At 33.8% G+C, this 27,704-nt stretch overlaps 1 long non-coding RNA gene across 3 annotated transcripts; it reads right to left on the bottom strand.

The window, feature by feature from the left end:
* Nucleotides 1-319: 319 nt before the first annotated feature.
* Nucleotides 320-27,704, bottom strand: LOC138712064 (uncharacterized). Of its 3 annotated transcripts, XR_011335622.1 has the most exons (6): nucleotides 27,573-27,704; nucleotides 18,401-18,481; nucleotides 17,823-17,853; nucleotides 5,063-5,143; nucleotides 3,479-3,509; nucleotides 320-479 (listed from the first exon to the last, which is right to left on the bottom strand). It is a non-coding gene; the product is annotated as an uncharacterized lncRNA (long non-coding RNA). The 3 variants fall into 3 exon arrangements; XR_011335623.1 differs by lacking the exons at nucleotides 17,823-17,853; nucleotides 18,401-18,481; nucleotides 27,573-27,704 and adding an exon at nucleotides 7,329-7,429; XR_011335621.1 differs by lacking the exons at nucleotides 320-479; nucleotides 3,479-3,509; nucleotides 5,063-5,143 and adding an exon at nucleotides 12,883-13,032.

The raw sequence follows: 27,704 nt of genomic DNA, 5'->3' as shown, positions 1-27,704 counted from the left end.
TATTACGGAGGCCATGTTTAAAAGGCTACGTGATTTGGGTAGGTATTTAAAATTCAAAAATAATTTTTCTCGGTTTGTAATTTTTGTAAATTTTGCGATACTGAATGCTATATGTGCAAAATTTGAGACTTCTAGTTAGATTAGTTTAGAAATTTTAAATTTATTCTCGGAGTACCCTTAAGAGTGAAGAGAATAAAATAATGACGGTGTCCTATATGGATCAATAAAATGGAACAGAATGGAATTTAGGAAACATATGCTTTGTGAATTGGTATGTTTCTAAAGAGACAATGCGTAGGAAAATAAACGAAAATCAAAATAATTCATATAATTATTTATTTCCATGTTCGAGTTTGACATTTATTTACTTCGCTAGTGTAAATGGTAGCAGTAGCATCCATTATGGTAGCATCTTCCAGTGTTGAAATTCTTATCTTGACAGTACTTCACACAGTCTGATCCAGTTGTACATGACATACCTGTAACAGAGATCATCATCAAATGCGGAACTTTTGCTCTGTTCACCTGCTAGATTCATCTTCTACGTCAAACATTTCTTCGAACTTTTAATTATGTCTCTATGTATCGATATGCAGAAACCGGCACGGTGTTCTATCACTCGTATATTAGTAATATATACTCACAAATTTTTAATTACGAAGTTCAAGTACGAGATTGATCCCAGAAGTAATGCTCACTGCGCATGCGCTTCTAATCCACGAGTATGATATTTATTGCGTTAATAGTGAGAGTTATTCCGAACGATTCTGTGCACGTTCAATTAAATTGTTTAAAACTTTTTGTGTAAAAGCGATTCAAATGGACAACGAAAATCAGTCAGATGACGTCACTGTCTGGGATCAAAGATCATTCATTAAAATAGAAACTTTACGTGAACGTACGGTGTCAGAAATGTTTGAATTGCTTAGAGAGAAATGTGTGGTGACTCTACAGTGGACCGTAGTCTCGAAGTTTCCGCGAAGATCATATTGCTAAAGAAGATAACCAATCCACTGGAAGACTAAAATCATCACTTGACTTCACCACAGAGGTAATTATCGCCACTGTTCTGGTTGAAGACAGACGGATGACTTGTGCAGACATAGCCCTTAGGAAACTGTGCCCAAAAATTTACCAGAATCAACTACAGCTATTAGAATCTGGTGTGCTGTTTCCCTACGATAATCCAAGACCGAAAATCGCCGAGCCAGTGAATGCCGTATGACTGATTCCAAGCTGAAAGCACTTCCTCAGCCAGCCTACAGTTCGGATATGAATATACATGACTATCTTTTTCCGAATATGAACATTCCACTTTGGGTCAACATTCTGCTGTGTTAAAAGAAAAGGAAACAACTCTAACCCAGTGCGTCCGAATCCTACACTTGAAAGACGAAATATATATTTCGATAGTTTTACGGAAATACACTTTCGAAATAGTGAGTTCTGTTTGTAATTATTTCCATAAGTCTACTTCGAATTTTCTTCAGATACAATATCTGCGAGTACATTATCCAAATAATATATACTTGTTCAAATTAACACAATCATGAAGATGATCGATACTTCCTCATTATACTCAGTTATGGCTTTTAAGGAATCCGAAGGTTCATTGGCCACATATAAGCCGGCCGTCGGTCCCTAGCCTGTGCAAGATTAATTCAGTTTCTACCATCTTATCACACCTCCTGCTAATCCAATATAATGTTATCCTCCCTTTACTCCTCGGCCACCCCAAAAGCCTTACTTTCTTCGGTCTCCCAATTAACACTCTATATGTATTTCTGAATTCGTGCATACGTTCTACATGCCCTGTCTTTCCAAACGTCTGGATTTAATGTTCCTAATTATGTCAGATGAAGAATAAAATGCATGCAGTTCTGTGTTATGTAACTTTCTCCATCCTCCTGTAACTTCATTCCTCTTAGCCCCAAATATTATCCTAAGCACCTCATTCTCAAACGCTATTAACCTCTGTTCGTCTTTCAAAGTGAGAGTCCAAATTTCACAATCGTACAGAAGAAACGATAATGTAATTGTTTTATAAATTCTAACCTCCAGGTTTTTTGAGAGTAGACTTTATGAGAAAAAGCTTCTCAACCGAATAATAAATGGTATTTCCCGCATTTATTCTGCGTTTAATTTGCTCCCGAGTGGCATCTATATTTGTTACTGTTGTTCCAATTTATTTGAAGTTTTTCACCTCTTCAAAGGAAAATTTCCAATTTTTGTATTTCCATTTCATACAATATACTGGTCATGAGACAGAATCATATACTTTGTCTTTCGGAATTTATTTGCTTCAAGTAAATGTTCCCGTGTTTTCCCTAATATTTTATGGATTTTCTCCTAACATATTCACGTCATCCGCATAAACAAAGAGCTGTTGTAACCAGTTACATTCCAAACCTGTCTGTTATCCTGGAATTTCTAATGGCATATTCTACAGCAAAGTTAAATAGTAAATGTATTCGTGCATCTCCTTGCTTTAGCCCGCAGTGAATTGGAAATGCATCCGACAGAAACTGCCCTATACGTGTGTTTTTTCGTCGTTACAGTAAGCAGCCGCTTCTATTGGAAGTTGATTGTACTAAATTCAAATTTGCCAACCTATATAAGTACGTCGAAATATTACAAATAACTGGTCTAAGGTTGTAATAACATAATTAAGTTTGCCATTTATCTACAGCTATGACAAACTTCTTGCTGAGAATCAGGCAGCTGTTCATAGGCTAACGAACGTAAGTACTGTAACTATATTAGTATTATAAAAATATACGTCATTTTCAAAAAATACCATCGTGCAAGAAATAGACGTTTGTGAAGTATATTACAAAAACTGGGAAACTAAAAAACATGTTTTGCTCGTTTTAAAACTTTTCCTCGATTTTTAAGAAGCAATTCCCAACCTTGTATCATAATATACTATTGTGTAATATTATTAATATGGTTACTTTGATTTCTTTCTGCTTGACATAACCACATTCTTAAATTAATCTTTTCCATCGCTCATCGTCACCTCGCTTCAAGTCAGAGACACATGTACAGTGTCACATACGTAACAAGCCCACATGTTATTTTTAATTGGTTATTTTACAACGCTTTTCTAACTGCTATGGATATCTAGCGTCTGAGTGAGAGGAAGATGATAATGCCGCGGAATGATTCCGGGGTCCAACGTTGAAAGTTACTCAGCATTTACCCCTATTAAATTGAGGGAAAACTTCGGAAAAAATCACAACCAGGTAACTTGTCTCAATCAGGATTTAAACCCGGGCACGCTCTTTTCACAATCAGGCACATTCACCGTTACTTCACATCGGTGGATTTGCATATTATTACGCAAGTTTTACATATAAGAGTAAGTAGTGACGTAAATTATTTCTAAAAATCGTATAATTTCCACCTGCGGATTTATGATATTGTGATGAAGTGATTATAAGAACGACTTTTATTCTATATTTGGTATTTGCCTCACCTTCAACAAGAGCGCGGTCAGCGGCAAATATCTGAAATTACAAATGGAGACAGGAAGAAATTACATTATTGCAATTTAATTGTAACACTTTAAGAATAAAGCTTATGATGCGGTTCATTTTTTGTTACCTCATAAATATTAATACTTATAACACTATATACAGTATACCGGTTATGAAATGTAACAAGGCCACCATTAACGAATAATAAGAAAAGCTTATTTTCCTTAAAAAATTTAAGAAATGATTAAAATATCTCCGTTTGTCGTACTACGAGAATTTTCTTCAATCAGTTAGAAATAATTCCATCCTCCTTTAATTTTTAAAGTAGTAACCGATAAACTTACGTACAAGAAATCAAATTTCCCGAGTTATCTTTAAAAGCAATTGAGTTATATTAACATTTCTCGTTGTCTCTTGCATACAAAGACTACATCTCTCCAAGCACTAACGTTTACAGCGTCGTCATAGAGTATCACGTTTTAAATTTCCTTTGCAGAACGAAAAACTTACATTTATTCGGATCTAATTTCTGCACATTTAAAGGACAAAACTAAAATTAATTAAGTAATTTATTATCATAATACACTGCTCTCTTAAACTGGATAATGATATTGGGAATTATTTCAATAACTCTCCCAATGTAAGATATGAAATGTTTCATATAAAATAATTTTATCTATTACTGGTATCTAAACTAGTCTTTATTTCATCGTCCTTACAACAGAAACAATAACTTTTTACAGCACTGAGTTAATAATTTTAATTCACCGTTGTGAATTAAAAACTTTCCATGATAACCAACTCATTAGCAACCGTAAAATCCATATATTCATTCACTTATAACTTCTTCAAAACACATTTATTACAAAAAAAAAAAAGGCGTACAGTTTAAAATTAAGTTTAGATACTAAATATGGATAAATTATTGTATAACATACGAGAGTAAACGGATTTTATGCGCTCGTGGAAATTGTTACTCTCGGCTTCGCCTTGGGTACTAAAGTTTCTGCTCGCCCATAGAATCTAATTTTACTTTCTTATAATTTTTTTCTCGACAAGGAAGCAAAAACGAGTGAAATTTTATTAAAGGAAAGAGTTCTTTCACCCATCTACAAAGCCGGAGCATTGAATGACATTTGTGTGACATTTGGCCAACACACTGTTTTCTCTTCTCTTCTTCCACTACCCTACAATGACGTGAGCGTTGAAAGGAAGGGCTGAGTTACGTGTTCCGGCTTATGACGTGTGCTTCAATTTGAGCACAGTTTTGCATCCATAGTGTAAAATACCTCAAAGAATAACACCTTGAAATTAATGACATTAGTTACTGTTCACAATGTGTACACATATAATGTATACTGCTTATTCATGATATTTTATTGGCTCGAGATCATCTTTATTGAGATAACTAAAGAGGTGGAGATTGCACGCAATTAAATTAACATTTCCAAGGACGTAATTTTTATCTATAGGCTATTTTTAGTCAAAAAGTTTCTTTTCTCACGGTTTGTTATATATATATATATGCCTTCACAGTTAAATTAACCTTAATTGTAGTGGATAGATGATAGGTTTATACGTACCGCCATCACAATTAAGATGGCAAAGATGAAGACAAAGGGACGATTCATGACCATTGTTGTCTGAGATATTTTGAGACGTACCTGAAAATGAAATTATTTGAAATATAGTACAGAAAACCTTTCGATGACGTTATTAGAAACCTCGGGGTTCCTGGAATGAGTCCATACTATCCAATTGAATGCTTCATCGTTTGTAAGAACATAGAAAGGAATTGCAATTACTTTGTCTGCAGATAAATAAATCCTTCATGGGACCGCATATATTTATCTACAAATGACAGCTAATGTTCTTTATAGCTCTCTCATTTAGAAACAGGGCATATAGATTTGCATTTTATTTAAATTAGGGGTTTATACTTTTACTTCACGTATGAAGAATCCTGTTTTAATCGGAATTAACATTCAGTGCCCATCTGTCTTAAAACCGGTGATAGTCTACGGAGTACAAAATATTGTTTGGCTTTAGAAATTTACCTTGATATACATAGTAAAGATTTTATATCATCTTACTAGTCCCATGAATCGTATAAATAATGTCTATAATATTTCAGCAATTTTGAATTACATTCCAAACTAAGCTTTTGCTATAACGCATTCTTTTCAATGATACATTAAATATAATAGTATCGACTTTATTTATGTGTATGAGTGACTTCCATTACTAGTCACACATATCTACATAGTATGTTACATTTGAAAAATATTTCTATGAACATTTAATAAGTAATATTACAATTTATTTTTGGTAATGAGTGAGCAGATTGTTTAGTTAAAAATTTCGCCACAACATTTATAAGGGAGAGAAAAATTTTAAATATAACGAAATAGGCTCATGCAGTGAAGTAACGTTCCCTCTTAAAAGGACTGCTACAAAAAATAAGAAATATAACCATAACTGTTTCATTCTGTATTTCGATGTAACCTTTTAAATCCTGGAAGCAGGAAAAATTACAGATAAATTATGACAAGTAATTGAAGAGTGTGAACCCAAAACCCGCTTAGTCCATTTGACTGTTTTATATATATATATATATATATATATATATATATATATATACAGGCTGGAAGTGAATTAATCCTGAATTTTATAAGGAACGATAGGGAACACTGAAATGAATATAAAATTTGTATTACGTTTGAGATTAAATGCACGGTTAATTAGACATTTAAGTTGGAAGTGTCAGAAGTCTGGCAACATTGCCGTTAACACACTGCTCTTTCTTCTCATAATACAGATGTAAGAAGTCAGCGAATTCATGTCTGAGACAGACGTACCTTCCACCTCCCTCTCAGACTGTAACGTTATGATTTCTTCGCATCGTTCAGTAGCTTGAAATTGGAGGTTTTTAAATTAAATTTGCATGAAAAACGTTCACGGTATTCAAATGCGCTATAGGGATAAATGATTATTTATTAGAATATGTTCTATCGATATGGACGAAAATCATGCTCTTACACGCAATAAAAATTATCGAATAAGAAGTTGTTAATCATTTGAGAAAAAAAAAATCTGAAAAAAATATTAGCTTGTCACCAATATGATACAATATAATTTAAAGTCAATATAAATTTAGTCAATTTGATCTTGAGTTTCAACAACAAGCATAACAAGATTAATGTAGGATACTAAGTTTGTAGTTGTTGATTTACCTTTAGTAAAACCATGTTGGGCTGAATAAATTTTATTCTTAACATAAAATGAAATATGTTTATGGATTAGTTTTTCAAAAATTTTAGAGAAATTGATTAATATTTAAATAGGTCTGTAATTGGAAACAACACTTTTTTTCCTTTCTTAATGTTAGGAATAATGATTGCTTCCTTCCAAAGCAAAGCATATGTACCAGTTAATAAACTTAAATTAAATATAAAAGTTAAAACGGATATTAGAATATTAAAACATCCCTTCAGTTATAAAATTAGTAATGTCATTAGCGCCCTTGGATTTATGCCAAATCAAACGCCATCAACTGTAATTTTAGGTAAGGATAAAAATTCAGCAGAATTAGAATCCAACAAACAGAAATTAAATTTACGCTGTTTTTGAACAGATGTGAATTGATTAACAAATGCATTAGCAACTTCTTTCTGATAAGTAATGTGAACCCCATTTATTTATAATTCAGTGGGATAATTATTGGATTTTCGAAAAGATTCTACATATTTCCAAAATAATAATAATAATAATAATAATAATAATAATAATAATAATAATAATAATAATAAAACACTAAAGAAAACTATGAAACATAAGCCTCCTTCATACCTCAGAACTGAATTATTTCGATGAATATTGCCGTGTTCATAACTAGTCTGTTTCCTCAATGTCTTTATATACTGCACCAAGGAAAAATGGCAGTGGTGTTGAGAAACTATTTCTGAATGTTCTGAATTTTGTAAGTGTAGATTAAACTAAATCGTTAAAAAAAACATTCATGATTATAAATCACTCTATTTACAAACTGTGTTAAGTAATGCATTCTTCTTACCGTAATAATATTTATGTTATAAGTCGGTTTTATCTCTAAGTTTTGCAATGATGTAAGTACATCATAATCTTGGAGTGTACAAGGTTCGTGAAAATAAGCCATATTTTCTCATTAGTAATAATATAGTTAATGATTGATTGACTTCTTCTTTCTGTTCAAATACATTTATGAATATTTTTATGTGGGTGAAACGAATTAGTTATTCTACGCTGTTATATAGGCTACTCAAAATTCTCTTAGACATCGTCCATTTGTGTTTATTATACTTTCTCCATATGGACCGATGATACCTTTTATTTCTGAATTCCCAATTCTGGCATTCAGATGTACTAGAAATATTACATAGTCATTTTTCCCAGTTTTGTTCCCTGCTTTTTTTAATTGTTTGTACAAAGTTTCGGTTTCATTTCATTTTCCATCTGATAGGATTCATTTGCGGATTCATTGATCATGTATTTTTGGAATATATTAGTCTAATTTCAACAGGATTTTTTTAAATCTTGCTTTTGACATTATCGTCTTCATTTTGCTCTTACCAGGGAGTCATTTAATAATTATGTTTGTGACTTCTACATTAAATTTATAACTTTTTTATTCGGTTATTAACCACGATGTTTCAACGAGGTTATTTAGGATCAATGAAATTGGTGATAGAAAGATGGTATTTGGTGAGGAGAGGTTGATGATTCATCATAGGAAACCTAACATTCTCCTTACGTTTGGGGAAAACCTCGGAGATACCCATTCAGGTAACAACTCCGGATTAACAAGCAAAGACGCTACCGCTTGAGTTAAGTCGTGGACATTTCTAAATGCTTGGCAATATTATATAATTCATTCATTCATACATTTATGCCCAAGGGCATGTCTTTCACTACAAACTCAGGATTCTCTAATATTTCCTATTTTCTCCCTTCCTCTTTGTATCCGCATAGGATTCATATATGAAGAGTCCACTGCAAGAATGATGGATATCATATGGAATACATTTTGCAGGAGAAGCAATTGAAAGTTTGTATTACTTAACGCTGAAAGCTTAATTGTGATTTTTCCGATCGTTACTGGACAATGACTATCAGTGTTATTGCCATATAACTCTGTATGTACATTCTATAAGTCTTAAGCTATGCATTGACAGTCTTAGTTAATTTTCGGCAAGAAAGTGACATCCATCATTCTTGCAGTGGACTCTTCATATCTTAATGGCTTCGCGGACGTAATTATCCGAAGCTGTTCATCCGAATTCCAATTTTCTTGAATCCAATTTCCCGGCTTGGCTTTCCCCGAAACTCTTTTCTTCCAGACGACAAATTCCAGAAAACTAATAATCCCGAACGTTTTATACACTAATGATTGTGAAGAAGTAAAATTTCGAAAGGTGTTTGCCTACGATAATTTAAAAACGGTAATGCCACCCCTCACTTCTATTGCTCGTACTGTGATTATTTTCCAATTCGCATTGTGCTGGCTCCAGAAAGCCGTAGGAAAACGTGGAAGTTTGGTAAGTCTTTTGCCTCTTGCCCTCTGATCTGCAACATAATTGAGATCGAAGATATCTAAAATGGTTATCACATTGTCTGGTGCTATTTTCGAATCTCCTAATAAGCGTTCCTAACATGCTCTCAATGAACAAACGCTCTTTACTTCTCTGTCCTCTTTATCATGCTTTCTGCAGGCTCTCAGACTGTACAAATCTGTGCACTCTTCGGCCTAAGTGAAAAAAGAGGAGGATATTCGGCTATTACAAAACGTTTCTGTGTCATTGGTAATGATAGCCATTTCAAAGTCATACCTAATTATTTCCGTATATGCGACTGCAATCCCCATAGGTCACGTAGCGTTTAAAATTTCGTACAAAAAATTTATATACAGAGCTTTACTTTTGCTTGGGAAAAATACGTGCACGAGTGGTAAGGCCACAAAATCGTCCTCCATCTTCGGATCTTTTCTTTGCGATATCTCACTGTGAGAACAAAATGGGACAAACCTTGGTTGTGCCATGAAGGTATCAAGTGTGACTATTCGTTAGCAATTCTAAATTTTGACACATGTCAAACAGAGTCACAAGAGAATCTGGCTCCACATTTTCGCTGGAGAAATCATACAAGAAAAATGTTCCCCTTGAGAAATCCTTGGGTAACACTTGGAAACTTTTCCTACATCGGATAATAATTGAGGATTCGCTGGTTGGTCTCTCCTTTTCAATCTCCTCAACGTCTTCCTCAAACTCTCACCTTCCGATAACAGTACGAACACACTTGACGAAACCTTAGTAATTTCAATATTTAACTCGTTTTCTGGAGTGAGTTGCGATATGTTTCTGCCTAGTTATCACTATTTGACCCTCCGTAGCTTAGCAACAGAATTAATTGTTAGTTCGTGTGCTTTCGGGGCTTCAGGATTTTTAATTCGGAGAAAATTTTCGGGTCTTAAACTTAAGGTGGTTGGATTCGTGGGATTGTCCTTTCGGGTAAGTATACATTCGGGATATTTTATTCGGGTACATGGGCGGGAACGTGCTTAATGTCGTCTATCATTTGATGTATCCTTCTCCCCGATCTCTTTTCCCGTTTACCTTTTCTTCTGGTGTATCTATCTTGCAATAGACTGTTTATTATTATTATTATTATTATTATTATTATTATTATTATTATTATTATTATTATGAACATTCTCTCTTCTTCTATGTTCACAATAACATTGACTATTTGTGAATCTTATATATTATGGTAATCACATAAATTTAGGCTAATTATTGCGACGTGTAGTATTTATTAGTGTACTTAAATACCTTGTAAAACAAATTAAGAAATAGATTATATTAATAAGACTACTAAAATTAGTGTACGTTTGAGGTATCATACTACAGACGACATTCCTTTATTTCCAGGAAAGAGATTGTACAGTATTCTGCGCATATAATAAAAAGGGAGAGTGACTATTAATAGTTTAGCCGGTAATTTTCAATCTGAGAAGTCGGTAGGAAATAAATTGTGGGATATGAAAAGTCAGTATGGAGGAGATGCGAGAGAAAAGGCGAGTATAAAGAAAGTTGTAGAAAACAAGGCTTTTCGAGTTGATAAGAAATATTTATTTCTTGTTTGGAGTATGCATGTTGAATATTGTAGGTTCTGTCACGTTTTGTGATAACATTCACGACCATTATATTTGTGAAATCCTGTTGCTTATGTAAACTTGTAAGTAATTTTATGAGAGCTTCGTGTGTAGCTTGATACCAGACCTAAATTTTGCAATGAGTATGAACGTAATAATTGCGAAATACCGTAAATAATCGGTCTCATAATACCTTCAATTCTTAAAGGGATTCATTTTACTCAGCTGTAATTATCATTTGAAGTACTCATGCGAATATTTGTTTTAAAAAATCTACAGAATTAGGACCATACTAAAAATTACGGTTATTAATATTGGAATGCTAAACGCCTCTGTACAAATTCCAGCTTTGGTGGAAATGGTGACGGGAATATATCATTGGAGTAATGAGCCCAAAATTCCTCTAAGGGATTACCTATCTTTAGACTTGGAATTCGAAAAAAATATATGTATCCTAGAAGCAAAACTCAGCTCAAACTTCTCGCGGCGCAGTAGGCGTGAGAACATTCTGGGAAATGGAGCATACGTCATCTGCGCGAGACAGTCACGCCCGCTGGTTTCTGCGCTCTGAGATCTCCTTGTCGGTTGCCTATAGTAGAAAGGTCGACAGGTACATTGTTTTACTATACAGCATATCCTTACATAGAACTACGTATAGGTGTGAACACCTATCGGCAGGTGCATAGCAAGTGGCATACAGGGAGAACGAGGGCTAAACAGGGAGAATAAGGGAAGTCAAAGAATATAAGAGAAAGGCAATGAAAACAAGGGAAATACAAGTGCAAATATTGAAATAGCAGGAGCATAAGAAGGAGGCAATGAAAACAAGGGCAATATAAGGAGAAAAAGAGGAATAAAAGAGTAAAAGAAGACGAGAACAAGAAAATGACAACGATAAGAAGTTGAAAACAAGAACAGAAAATGGACGACAATAACAAGTGTAATACAAAGATAACAAGAGAAATACTAGGGAAACAAGGGGAATGCAAGGAGAAAAAGAGAAATACAACAAAGTAAGAGGACACAAGGAAAGAGAAGAGGACATAAGGAAAGGACCAGGTGTGCAAGAATCTGTAGGAGAATGTAATGAAAAGAAGAGGAACAAAAGAACAAGGTGTAGATAATGAGAACAAGAGAAATACAAGGAGAAGAAAGAGGATACAAGAAGAGGGTGAAGGGAAAGAGAACAATGGGAATAAAATGAGAACAACGGAATAGAAAGTCAAAAAGGGAAATATAAGGACAAAGAGGAGAAAAGGAAAAGGGGGATGACAAGGCGAAGAAGAGATGCAAGGAGAATGAAGCTGATCCAAGTACTAGAACAAGGGGAATACAAGGCGATAAGGGGTTATAAAGGAGAAAAGGGGGAAAACGAGGAAATCATGGGTACTGAAGGAGAAATATTGGAATACCGACAAGGAGAACGGGGGAAATACAACGAGTATGAGGGGAATAAAAGAACAAGAGAAAATAGAGTAACGAAGAAAATACGAGCATAATGTTATTATGAGGAGAACAAGTAGACAAAAAGGAGAATATGAGAGGGAGTTATATTTATGTGGCGGCAAATTACTAAGTTACTCTCCGTGCCTAGTTAGGAGAAAACCGTAAGGCGTAGTTCACGTAAAAACCAGCCTGATAATCAGCCCAGACACAATTGGTTCCCAGACACGAATCCCGTTCTGTACAAGCTATATCCGCCTGTGACTGATTAAAGCAGTACCTATTCGTTAATTACCGAATAAAAGAGAATGAAGTAGTAGTACTGAAGGAAATAAATTAATATTAAAGGAGAAAAATTCGCCCCTGCGCCGGGGATCGAACCCGGGTCCTTGGTTCTTCGTACCAAGCGCTCTGATCACTGAGCTATGCCGAATTCTATCCACAGCACCGGATCAAATTCCTCTCCTTTCGTGTTTCCCTTTGTGGCCTTATAGTTAGCCATAAATGTTGACGTTTGGATCCCCGGTGCCGGAGCGAATTTTTCTCCTTTAATATTAATTGTCAATATCACAGATATTATTCTGTAGGACAAATTAATATATCCGTGAAATAAATTAAAATATAGTGCGATATATTTCAATAAAATAGAACAGAATGAAATTCCATTACCATGAATCCTTTTGAACTGACATATTTGTGAAGAGGCGATGTATGGGGTAATAGAAGAATGTCATAAGAATATATATTATATATATATATATATATATATATATATATATATTTATATGTTTATTTATTAGGAGCTCTTAGCTTTGACATTAATTTGCGCTTAGTCGGTACAATAGCACCTATCACTCAGGCATCTTCCAGTCTCATATCTTCTAATCTTGCAGTAGTCCTTGCATATAGCATAAGTGCAATTACCTGTAACAGAGATCATCATCAAATAATTCTATATCGATTAGAACACTTGGTCTCTGAACGTCTCTGGTAACGTAAAAATGTGATTCTTGGTATGACGACTTTATATTTATTTGTGAACATATATTTTACGTAAACTGTAGCACGGACATTATATTATACAGAATGACCCGTAAGTGATGTCATTAATCCTGTTGGATGATTTCTTTAGTAAAGAGCAATAAAAAAGTGGAAACCATCTTACTATATTTGGAATAGTTTTCCCGAAGAAAGTGTACTTTAAAATACATAAAGTATGATATCGTGGAACGCTCCAACGAGTAGCGAGTGCACATCACGTCGTGCTCCTTTGAACAATCATTATCCTTCAACTGGATTTTTCTGGATAGGAAAGTGGATGGTCATTGTCGTTTAAAGTGAGGGACATAATTGATGAGCTGGCAAAAATGTTTCAATTTCAGTAGCACGGTTGATAGTTAAACTGGTTGATGATTATGCTTCCAATTCACCCTCCAACGTCGTTGAACCTCAAGAACTTTCTCCACTTTTCAATAACATTTCAGTATCCACTTACGTTCATCGAACGATCATTGCACCGCCATGTTTTTTTTTAAACAAATAAACATATTTTCACAGCAAAAACCGTATTTATATATCATTTCTTTGCTGTGAAATGTTATTTCAAAGAGTGTATACTTCAATTTTGGATGCTCTGTGGATGTACATATCAGGCACAACCTAAATGAGATAACTCTGAATATTATTTTATTGCTTTGTTCTTGATTTTATTATAGAGTGTATTAGTAAATGAGTTGAGTATATCACTAAGAAATATTTTTGCTATTTTTTTGCTATGAATTGTATTCATTAAATATAATTATCTTTACATAAAGTGTTAATAATAATAATAATAATAATAATAATAATAATAATAATAATAATAATAATAATAACTTCCAATGATAAAACAGTGCTAATGGCAGGTTTTTTCTCAAATATCAAATATACGTGCATGCAAGATTTCAAGAATGTATCTCAAAATTTGTATAAGTTATGAGGAAAACGGATTTGGAAAAACTATGTTACGGAAAATGAGCAACAAGCTACCAAAGGTTAGAAGCTCTTTGCGTTTTAAAATGGCCTAGTCAGTTGATAGTCTCACGTTTTAAGTCTTAACTCGGATAGTATTGCAGTTATTTAGACATTTTTCTACCATATTATTGAGGAAAGTGTATTAAAAAAATGTGCTCCCCTATCTGTTTTATATATATGTCCCCCCTTTATGCTAGGGCTTTGCTTTTCCAATCGACTACTTTGGTTAGTGACAAAATGACAAGAAAGTACCAGAAAAATGAAAAGTTGAAAGTTTTTTTGTTTAAAGCTTGTGAGATGTCTATTTTTTAGAAGTTTACGAAATAAGATGTCGTATCATAGTATGTATTTCTTCACGAGATAGATGAAAAGAGATTATTTGTGGTGCACTTTTATCAGAAGTAAGAAAATATTAAATAACTAAAAAGGCGGGATTTTGAATTGTTTGGCGGTGAAGCATTAATTCGAACAGTGTTTCGTCTAAATTCACCTCCAATTACAGGTAAAAGCAGTTCCATTTCTGTAGAAATTAAAAAGAATTTCGAATTAATTAATGTTTTCCTTTCAAACTAGGAGAAACAAATCTTTGTATATGCAGTTGTTTTAGGAATCAATATTAAAAATTTTCATTTGAAACAATTAACCGCAATATTTTGTTCTTCTTTCCTTCAAAAGTAACTTAGAAGATATTTGAAAATTTGACCAAACGTCTCGATTGGTCAAAATCATCTAAAGTGTTCAGACTAGTCCCAGTAAAACTCAGTTTACTTATCTGTATGTTTAAGAAACACGATCATCTGATAGTGCAAAGTTGGCGCTTTTTTTTTCTTTTCACTAGTCAAAGCAATTGTTTTAAGGAATAGGACCCGGTGTCATCCGGTGATACTCCGACCACATAGAGAGAAATAATTTCTTAATCGTATATGCTAGGCCTATATGAACTGCATTAAAAATATCAACCGTGCTGGTATTTGGGCACAAAAATCGGAGAATTCGATATGGTAATGCCTGTCATTAAGAGTTACATTACCGGTTGTTCTATATGGTTGTGAAACTTCGATTCTCACTTCGAGAGAGGAAGAGAGGCTAAGGGTGATTGAGAATGAGATTCTTAGGAAAAATTTGTGACTAAGAGAGATGAAGTTACAGGGGAAAAGAGAAAGTTACACAATGCAGAATTCCACGTATTGTTTTGTTCACCTGATATAATTAGGAACATTATATACAGGTTTTTGAGATGGGTAGGACATGTAGCACGTATGGGCGAATCCAGAAATGCATGTAGAGTGTTAGTTGGGTGACCGGAGGGAAAAATACTTTTGTGCGAGATCGTGCGTATTTGCTTGGTTTCCGCACAAAACCAACCCGCGGTAAGTCTAAAATTCCACATTCAGTATTCCCAACCGAACACACATAACAATGTCCCTCTTCTTACCGCTTAAGTGACATATTGATTTTACCGCTTTAGGCTTTTAACATATTATTTTTAGAGACGTTCAATATAGTAATAATTATAAATTGGAAACTTACCACTGCAATTTCACCTAAATTGCACTGTTAATTATTGTTTTTAAATATTTGCAAAAATTAAGTAAACTCTACAACTCCACTAAAGTTACTGCATTTCGTGATGCATGTAACATTAAGGAAGCCGTTTGTTTTAAGTTCGCATTTATAGACTGGGAGAAAAAAAAAAAGACACGTATATCACGGCCTGCTGGATTATAGTAAACACAGAAAATATTTTAAAGCAACAATGTTGAAGATAGATATTTCTGTTTTCCAAATTGCCGTCATTGAACAGAAACCAAGATGGAGATTTAATTGCAACTAATTAGAAATTCCTCTTTCAGGTATGTAAAAAACGATCTTCGCACAAAATAATGTACGATACACGAGCGGTATGTTTTCTTTCAATTCTCGGAAATTAAAATAAACTCAACTACGTTTCGCTTTTTCAAACTTTTTCTCGAACATGAAAACTTCAACACACCGCTCTTGTAACGCATATTATTATTGAATAGGCTTAGACATAGATGGAAGTATAATATAAAAATGGATTTGAGGGATGTGGGATAAGATGATAGCGACTGTGTAACTTTCTCCATTCTCATGTAACTTCATCTCTCTTGCCCCAAATATTCTCCTAAGCATCTTTCTCTCAAACACTCTTAACCTCTATTCTCCTCTTAAAATGAAGTCAAGTTTCACAACCATACGGAACAACTGATAATATAATTGTTTTATAATTTCTATCTTTGAGTTTTTTAGATAATATACTGGATGACAGTAGCTTCTCAAACGAACTGTAAGAGGCATTTATCATATATATTCTGCGTTTAATTTGCTATCGAGTGTCATTTATATGTTTTACTCTTGCACCAAGGTATTTGAATTTATCCAACTCTTCAAAGGATAAATATCCAATGTTTATATTTCCATTTCGTACAATATTCTGGTTACGAGATATAATCATAACTTTGTCTTTTCGGGGTTTACTTCCAAACTTATCGCTTTTTTTCCTTCAAGTAAATTTTCCTTGCTTTTCCTAATAGTGTATGGATTTTCTCCTTACATATTTACGTCATCCGCATGAACAAGGAGCTGATGCAAACAGTTCAATTCCAAAACCTCTCTGTCGTCCTGGATTTTCTGAAGGCATATTCTACTGGAAAGTTAAAAATTAAAGATGTTAGTGCATGTCCTTGCTTTAGCCCGCGTGTATTGGAAAAGCATCTGACAGAAACTGGCCTATACGTGATTTTTCGTCGTTACACCAAACGGTCGCCACTATTGGAAGTTGATTTCACTAAATTCAGATTTTCCAACCTACGTAATAATTCAAATAACAGCTTTAGAGTTTTAATTGAAACTACTCCTGCCATTTACTGAAACCTATGACAAACGTCTTGCTGAGAATCAGTCAGCTGTTCATAATCTAACATACGTAGGTAATATATATATATATATATATATATATATATATATATATTATTTTCAAAATATACTATCGTGCAAAAAATTCTGTCCAATGCATATTTGTGAAGTGCAGTAGAAAAAGTGGGAAGTTGAGAAACTCTCTCTGCCCTTTTTTCAAACTTTTCCTCGATTTCTTTAAAAGCACTTCCCAACCTTGTATCGTAATATAGGCCTACTATTGTGTAATATTATTAACATAGTTACTTTGATTTCTTTCTGCTTGACATAACCACCTTCTTAAATTAATCTTTACTATCGATCATCGTCACCTCGCTTCACGTCAGGGACACTTGTACAGTGACACATACGTACAAACCTACCTGTTATTTTTAATTGGTTATTTTACGACGCTTTTCTAACTGCTATGGTTATCTAGCGTCTGAGCGAGAAGAAGATTATAATGCCGCGAAATGAGTCCGGGGTTCAGCGTCGAGATTTACTCGCATTTACTCTTATTGGGTTGAGGGAAAACCCCGGGATAAATCTCAACCAGGTAACTTGTCTCAATCAGGATTTAAACCCGGGCACGTTCGTTTCACGATCAGGCACACTAACCCTTACTCCACAGCGGTGGATTTACATATTATTACGCAAGGTTAACATATGAGAGAAAGTAGTGACATAAATTAATTCAAACAATAGTATAAATTGTAACTGTGGATTTGAGATAATGTGATCAAGTCATAAGAATGATTTTATTCTTTATTTGGTATTTGACTTACCTTCAAATTGGCTGCAGTCAGCGGCAAATATCTGAAATTACAAATGGAAATAGGAAGACATTACAATAATTTAATTATAACACTTAAAGAAAACAAGTTATGTTGCTGTTCAACTTTTGTTACCTCATAAATATTAACATTTAAAAGACTATATATAGGCCTGCCGGTGTGGAATGTAACAGGACCACTGTTAACGAATGATATACGAATTGTACATAATTTTTATGAAAATCAGTATACGATTGCCGGTATATATACCTACATGCAAGATGAAACGTAAGTTGTGTCATTTATTCTGGTGAATGATTCCTTCTTTAAAGAGCAAAACAAAAAGTGAAATACCACTATGCAATATTTTGGATGCTTTTCCATGATATTTTAGTGGCTCCAAATCAACTTTATTAAGATAACTAAACTGGTAGCATTTGCAAGTATTTAAACTAACATTTCGAATGACGTAATTTTTATCTATATTTGTACTAAAAAATTGTGTTTGCTCACGGTTTATTATATATATATATGTCTTCACAATTAAATTAACCTTAAATATAGTGGAAAGATTATAGTTTTATACATACCGCCATTACAATTAAGATGGCAAAGATGAAGACGAAGGAACGATTCATGGCCAGTGTTTTCTAAGATATTTTCAGACGTACCTGAAAATGAAATTGTTTGAATTATAGTATAGAAAGCCTTTCGTTGACTTTATTAGAAACCTCTAGGACCATGTAAGGAGTTCTTACGATGCAGTTGAAAGCTTCATCGTTTGTGAGAGCACAGAAAGCTATTGCACTGCTTTTTCTGCAGAAAAATCAATATTTCATGGGACCGCATGTATTTCTCTAGAAACGAAAGCTAGTGTTCTATAAAGTCCTCTCATTTAGAAACAGGGCTGATTGATTTGCATTTTATTTAGGAAATGTATTTATACTTATACGTCCCATATGTAGAATCCTGTTTAATCGAAATTAACATTCAGAACCTATCTGTCTGAAAACCGGTGATAGTCTACGGAGGATAAAATGAAGTTTGGCTTTAGAAATTTACCTTCCGATGCATAGTAAATGTTCTTTATCATCTTACTAGTCTCTTGAATTGTATAAATAATGTCTCAAATATTTCCGAAATTTTGAATTAAATTCCAGATTGGGTTAGCAGATACATGGTCCAATACTGAAATGTCCATATTACAAAAATGTCCATTTATGTAAAATGTCCAAGCTTACAAAATGTCCAATTACATAAAGAGCTAAATTAAAATATCCAATCTGATCATGGGCCGATCTGAAAAGGTCCAATTCTTAATTGAATATGATCCAATGCCTGAAAAGTCCACTTGGAATGAAGTTACGTAAAAGTCCGGACTTACTAAAATTATATTACTAATGAATAGTGATAAAAAGTGTTAAGGTAACTGTATTTAAATTAGTTCAGTTAATTCATTTAGAATTTTTATAACAAAGCACTGAAGAAATACATTAAAGTTCATCTTGATGATCATCTTCAGGTTGTGGGTCAGAAAGCAATTTTAGACGAAAAGAAATTGCTCTTAGGTAGCGAAGTATATCATTCTTGTCTTTGAATTACTGGTATCTGGTTACAAAATTTTCCAGTTGTTTATTGTGAAGGTAGCCTATTTTCTGCTCAGAGGTTGTTTAATATTTTTATGTCCACCTGATAATTGTGTCACCAACGTTTCATTATGTTGCTATTTTAAATGTTCTACAAATCGCCATATATTTACATGGTGAGATATAACTAATCTTTGAAAACTGAGAGTGGAATCCCTCCATAGCATTGTACGTTCGTTGACGACCCCATTCCACATTTCAGGTGGGAACTTATGGAGAAGAGTCCTCCTTCTTCCTCTTGCTGGCCTACTATTGATGTATTTAGTATGCACATATTGGACGAACTCCAGAATTACTTCTTCAAAATTATCATTGAGTTTTACTACAATGTAATAACAATTTTCGAAGTCTTGCGTTTCCATAAAAACAAAAACATTGATTTCGTGAGTTAATTACTCGTGTGTCACCTTGGAAACATTCACGTGTAGAGTTTTTTTCTCAAGGTATTGCTTTCATATGTTTACTCACTAAAAAAAACATTTTGCATAATGACCCATTTTGCATTTGAATTTTTTTTTTTGCACTTTAGACTTTTTTCTATATTGAACATTTTAAATTTGGACATTTCTACTTTTGGACTTTTTGTTTATCGACTAAATATCATGGACGAATACGTATCTGGACTTTCTGTATGGACCTTTTATATATTTGGACCTTTTCTTTTGGACCTTGTCTCTGGGAATGCCAGAATGAACTTTTACTATAACGGATTCTTTTCAATCATATTAAATATAACAGTGTCGAATTTATTCATGTGTATGAGTGACTTCCATTATTATTGATACACAGCTACATAATATGTTAAATTTGAAACATATTTCTAAGAACATTTTAATATGTGTTATTACATTTATTTTTGGTAATGAGTAAGCAGATTGTTCAGTTAAAAATTTTGCCACAATATTTATAAAGGAGAGAACAATTTTAAATATAACGAAATAGGCTCGTGCAATGATGCAACGTTCCCTCCTAAACGGATTGTTGCTAAAATTAGGAAATATAACCACAAATGTTTGTTCCTATATTTCGATGTAAACTTCAATAAATATGCAATAGACATTTGAAATCCCAGAAACAGGAAAAAACTACAGATAAATTATGACACGAAATTGAGGAATGTGAACCCAAAATCCGCTTAGTCCGTTTGGCCATTTTTTAAATGATTTATAGATATACAGGGTGGAAGTGAAATAAGCCTGCATTTTGAAAGGAACGATAGGGAACACTGAAATGAATATAAAATCTTTATTAAGTTTGAGGTCAAATGCACGGTTAATTAGAAATTTAAGTTGGAAGTCTCAGAAGTCTGGCAACATCGCAGCAAACACACTGCTCTTTCTTCTCATTGTACAAATGTAAGAGGTCAGCGAATTCATGTCGAGACAGACCTACCTTCCACCTCCCTCTCTGACTACAAAGTTGTGATCTCTTCGCATGTCTCAGTAGTTTGAAATTAGTGGTCGTTTAATTAAATTTACACGAAAAACGTTTACGGTATTCATATGCGCCGTAGGGATAAATGAATCTTTATTAGATTTTCTATCGCTATGGACGAAAATCACAATACTACACACAATATTATCGAATAAGTGGTTGTTAATCATTTGAGAAAAACTTTTTTTCCTGAAAAAGTATTAGCTTTCCACCAACATATATATTTTTTTGTTACATGCAACACAAGCTATTAGTTCTGAAAATCTACAGGACTACTTCACTTTTACCTTGTATATGATTATGTTTGAGACCACTATCAATATATATTAAGCGTGTTTTCTACCAAAATAACACCAATCTTCGTCTAATAGTTCGTGTTATTTTGATTGTCAATTGAAAACTCCCTCAGTCCTCAGACCTGTATGTAAAAAAAACTAGCCTAGTCCTTTAGTAAGAATGGACATAACACGTTTTGGAATCACACTGTTCAATTGTAGATATATGCATATACCAAAATAGCAATAAAATCATGATTACACTTTTACAAGAAGGAGAAGTTCATAAGGAAGTGCGGCACGATTGTACGCTTTCACTAATATTAAGTAATATCTACATGGACCATATTGTCAATAAATGGTATTTCTATAGAGGTAGATACGAAAAATTGTGGTACTAACAATGTCATCGGAACTATGAAAGTTTAATACATAAATTCGCAAATAATAAAATCGTATTTTCAAGCTTATTCGATGTAGTCCCATACGCCATATTGTTGGTTAAACTATAATCAACGGGGGTTTACTTCAGAGTACTGCAATGGGTCAAGGAATTTTGAACTTGAAGCACTCAGAGAATACGGGTGGGGGAGGAATTATCGACCACAATATACATTTACTTCCGGAGTCCCAGGGGATTGACTCGGGGTCCCTTCTATTCCTGGCGTCTTAAAATGATCTGCCAATTAACATCTTGTCCAAGTTTCGTTTATTCGCGGATATACTGTATCGTATACAGAGAAATAAAAGATCATGAAAATACTACTCTTCTTCAGAATGACCTCAATAGAATAAATGATTGGACAATGGCCAACAAAATGAAAATATATTCTCTAAAGAACAAAGCCTTCAGTTTTACAAGGAAAAGAAATAAAATAGTCGCATCGTATACGTTAGAAGGTGAAACAATTTCGGATGTTAACAAATGTAAATATCTACGAATAATTTTACCAGCGATCTCGGCTAGGGGGAACACGTTACCGACACAGCGGAGAAACCATGGAGCACTTTACACTTTGTGATGAGGGTACAAAGAAAAGGCTCTAATAAATCCAAAGAAATTGCATATAAGGCACACGTTCGTCTAGTAATGAAATATAGTGCTGCATGTTGGGGTCCTTACAGATTAGAACATATAAAGACATTGGAAAAATTTAGAAAACGGGCTCTCAAGCGTTGACATATTAACTCAACATTGAAATGGGACACACGCACAGAAAAACACGAATTCGATTATGCGCAATGTTCAAAACATACAGAGATGAGCCTGCCTGGAAAGAAATAAAAAATAGTTTACAGCCACCAAATTACTCTTCAAGGAAGAACCGCTCACATAAATTGAGGGAAAGAACACAGAGGACGGACACTGGAAAGTTTTCTTTTCTCAAGCTACAGCACTAGTAGGGACTGGAATGCTTAACCGCAGACTTACGAAAGGCTTTACCAGTAACCAAAAATATATTTAAAAATAAGCTTAAGGACTTTAATAATAGACGGTAGTATATTATGCACACTATTTAAAGGGTGTAGGCCTAATTGATGTTATGATATCTGAAGTGTTGCATTTGTGAAGAAGTGTGTAGTGTAAGTGAAATATGAGGTATGTTTGTGTCAGTGAAGTTTTGTAGTTTATAGTGGTAGTGCAAAGTATTTCAGCAGTGAAATATTTTTGAACTGTTAGTGAAATTAGGCTAGTGTCAGTGAAATATGTGGTAGTTCCAGTGCAATAAGTTGACAGGGAATTGAGTGTAGTGATGAAAGGTATTTGTGCATGTATGAAGATATCAGACTCGTGGGTTTTAGTTCGAAATTAGGGTTAAGATACAAATTAGATTTTTTATATTGTTGTTATTATGATTTTATTACTAATAGTATTATTTATTATTGTTACTATTAATGGTTATTAATTGTAATTTATTATTAATTGTGTTTATTATTAATTGCCATTATTTGGGTGTAAATATTTACCCCTGCCACCTGATATTTACCATTTACAGTGTAAATACCTATATACACACACGCACGCACACACATACTTACTTACTTACTTACTTACTTACTTACTTACTTACTTACTTACTTACTTACTTACTTACTTACTTACTGACGTTTAAGGAATCCGGAGGTTCATTGCCGCCTTCAAATAAGCCCGCCATTGGTCCCTATCCTGAGCAAGATTAATCTATTCTCTATCATCATATCCCACCTTCTTCAAATCCATTTCAATATTAACTTCCCATCTACGTCTCGGCCTCCCTAAAGGTCTTTTTCCCTCCGGTCTCCCAACTAACACTCTATATGCATTTCTGGATTCGCCCATATGTGCTACATGCCCTGCCCATCTCAAACGCCTGGATTTAATGTTCCTAATTATGTCAAGTGAAGAATACAATGCGTTCAGTTCTGTGTTGTGTAACTTTCTCCATTCTCCTGTAACTTCATCCCTCTTAGCCCCAAATATTTTCCTAAGCACCTTATTCTCAAACACCCTTAACCTATGTTCCTCTCTCAAAGTGAGAGTCCAAGTTTCACAACCATAAAGAACAACCGGTAATATAACTGTTTTATAAATTCTAACTTTCAGATTTTTGGACAGCAGAATGGATGATAAAAGCTTCTCAACCGAATAATAACAGGAATTTCCCATATTTATTCTGTGTTACTTTCCTCCCGAGTATCATTTATATTTGTTACTGTTGCTCCAAGATATTTGAACTTCTCCACCTCTTCAAAAGATAAATTTACAATTTCTATATTTCCATTTCGCACAATAGACTCGTCACGAGACATAAACATACAGCATACTTTGTCTTTTCGGGATTTACTTCCAAACCTATTTCTTTACTTGCCTCTTGTAAAATTTCCGTGTTTTCCCTAATCGTTTGTGGATTTTACGCACACACACTATCAGATATTAAATAATTGAGATTGAGAATCTCAATTTGAACGAAATTATGGAACAATATAGTTTACTAATTTTATTATATAATTTAAATTAACGGGGTGTCGAGAAAAAAATAAAGAGAAGCAAAACATTTCTTAACTATTTATGAAATATAGTTTTATACCGAAACTGTATTGTTAGTCCCTATCAGTAAAGCCTTGGTTTTTCTCAACCGACGAATGCGAGTTGCGAGGTGCGAGGCCCGCCTGGCACAAATCCGGACTACACGAATAATAGTGAGTGGTTTCTATAACTGCGAGGTGTGAGGTCTGCGTACCTCGCATTTATAGAAACCACTCACTATTTTTCGTGTGGTCCGGATATGTGCGAAGCGGGCCTCGCACCTCGCAACTCGCATGCGTCTGTTCACAAAAAACCAAGGCTTTAGCGGACAGAGGAGAAGGCCTGCAGATTTGGAGGATAGCTGTGAATATATTGAATAAGCAGTCGTAGACAGGCGATAAAGCGTGGTCCTCCAGCTTGGGTGTTGAACGAAAGGCTAATAATCCATCACCGTAAAAAAAAGCTTGTTACGAAACCTCACAGTAAGGCTCGGAATGTGCTGGTCGTACCAGCAAATGCCGAGACGTAGATGAGAGGATAATATTAAAATAGATTTGAGGGAGGTGGAATATGATGATAGAGACTTGATTAATCCTACTTAGGATAGGGCCGGATGGCGGGCTTATTTGAGGCCGGCAATGAAACTTCGGGTTCCTTAAAAGCTATAAGTATGTAAGTAATTTTCATACGGAAATGAAAACTGATTCACACTCAAATTCCATATATTTTAACATATTTAAAATATTATTAACAATGTTTTCAAACCCAGCAACTTACGAAGTATTAAAATAAGGAAATTATACAACACTCCAGTACTGCATGTACTATTGTCGTGAAAGTTGGACTATTAGACCCGAAAATGAAATCTGCCGAGATGAAATTAATGCGAAGAAAAGCATGTTACAGTTGGCCATATTTCAAAATGAACGACGACATTTTGCAACAACTGATATCAGATCCCAATCCGGAAAATATAGCAACGTGAAAACGAATTAAATTAAACATTTAAACTGAATGTTCCTCTGAAGAACAGTAAACTTATGTGATGGAATATACTCAAAAAATTTTAAGAGAATAATGACTACCAATTAAGAAATCGACGGAAGAATTTATATACCTATTTACCTAGTTTCTCGCTTCACACTTTTAGCATCCCACCACAACCGTGATACACGTTCACAGCATAACCATGTTCTATCAATTCCATTCCATCAAACATCTCTCTATTCTGCTTCCTTCACAATACACACAGCCCGTTCCTGGAATTCCTTGTCACAGGAAATCAGGAGCAGTCGGAGTCTAAAATCTTTTAAGTACACTCTACTTAAAAATGTTTTTAATGAACAGAACTAGACTCTTGCGGAAGTTTCTAAATAGTCTTGTATGACCAAGTTGTTATTTTTTCTCCTCTCCCTTCTTCTTCATTTTTTTCTCTTTTCTTTTTTTTTATTATCTTGATATATTACTTAATCATTTATGTTTGTATGCCATTTAGTACGACTTTGCTAATCAACATTTTGTCTTGTAACCCATATGTATTCTCCTATTAGTATATTAACTGTATAATATATCTCAAGTGAATTAATCGTCGAATTTATCTCGGGCATTTTAGGTCTTATAAATTGTATGTTTGTGTGTGTGTGTGTGTGTGTGTATTCCCCTTATGTTATGTAACTGATTTTGATTATGTGTAATTTTCTACTTTATTTTATATATTACGTAACCGATCTTGACTATTTGTAATTTTATATTATGTAACTGATCTTGACTATTGTAATTTTCTACTATATTTTATGTAATTTCTAAGGTATTTTCTTTTGTGTTATTTTGTAATCTAATTTTGTATTTCATGTATATTATTGAAACCTGGTTGAGTGGAAGAGAAGGCCTTATGGCCTTAACTCTGCCAGGCAAAATAAACCTACTACTACTACTACTACTACTACTACTACTACTATTACATACTTGAAAGGCTGTTGTTGATGACGATGAAGATGGTGTGGATTGTAATATTAGTGATGAAGAATTTTTTTATTGGGTTATTTTACGACGCTGTATCAACATCTAGGTTATTTAGCGTCCGAATGAAATGAAGGTGATAATGCTGGTAAAAATGAGTCCGGGGTCCAACACCGAAAGTTACCCATATTGGGTTGAGGGAAAACCCAGGACAAAACCTCAACCAGATAACTTCCCCCGACCAGGATTCGAATCCGGGCCACCTGGTTTCGCGGCCAGACGCGCTGACCGTTACTCCACAGGTGTGGACAGTGATGAAGAAGAAGAAGAAGAAGAAGAAGAAGAAGAAGAAAGAACGCAAACTCTTAATTTGTCTGTTATCTGATAGCTATATTTTCCGAAACAATTTTAAAGAGCCAGTAAGAAATTTTACAGTTCAGAACTTCCAATTACATAAGCTGAGTGTGACCATGAAAAATTTGGATCAAACTTTGATCTACAAAACCAGTCAATATAAGAAAAAAAAAGTGTACTTATGGAAATATGCTAAAAATCCTCATTAAACATTGTTAATTCAATACCCAAATCTTGGGACAAAAAACATATAGATTAATATGTCAGCTATACTGTACAGAGTGGAAGTAATATTATGTACCAGTGCAGATTTTAGCAGTTTATTCCTTGGCTAGAGTACAAGAAAACATTCTAATATCTTATTAGTTCCAATGAATACTTCTATCATGAAAATAAATATTTTCACCTTAATATTAACGCTGTTTTAATCGATAGGTACTATTCGTAAAATCCTGATTTTTACTCTCAACATTAGAGAAAATGATAAGGATCGGTTTGCAGTCTTTAAATAAAATCGAATTTCTTGCAAATTCAAAACAAAATTTTACACGTAGACCTATCGTTATTTCCTGCTATTATGAAGTCTGTCGATAAGTAAAGGACGGAATGCAGCTATTCAGACCGAGTGCGTGTGTGCGTTTTCTTCAAGTAAGCCTGTATTCCGCTGTTGCCAAATTACATATATTTTCTTTCTAATTTTATAATTAACTATGCCTTATTTACAAAACGCCATTAAATATATTTTATTTATTTTAATGTATTCTATAGTCCCCTTTAGTCAGCACATTTAAAACGCTTGCATTCTTCACAGCTGCAATACAGAACCTGTTAGCACCATTGTTTCAAATTAATTTTTGTGGCAAACGATTTACCGCATTTCTCTATAAAATTTCAATATTTATAACTCATTCAGTTACTAGATAAGTTGGTTTAATATACCAGTTCTTCTAAATACAAACAAAGAATTGTATTATTTTCATGTAAAACAGAGTAATAATAATAATAATAATAATAATAATAATAATAATAATAATAATAATAATAAATAAGACTAAAGGAAGCTATGAAACATAAACCTCCTTCATACCTTAGAACTGAATTATTCGAAGAATATTGTCGCGTTCATGACTAGTCAGTTCCTCAATGTCTTTATATACTGCACTAAGGAAAAATGATAATGGTGTTGAGACACTATTTGTAAAGTCCAGAATTATGCAAG

Source organism: Periplaneta americana, chromosome 13 (genome assembly GCF_040183065.1).
Source record: "Periplaneta americana isolate PAMFEO1 chromosome 13, P.americana_PAMFEO1_priV1, whole genome shotgun sequence".
Lineage (NCBI taxonomy): Eukaryota > Metazoa > Arthropoda > Insecta > Blattodea > Blattidae > Periplaneta > Periplaneta americana.
Note: the sequence above shows the minus strand (reverse complement) of the source record. Positions and strands in the feature narration are given on the sequence as shown.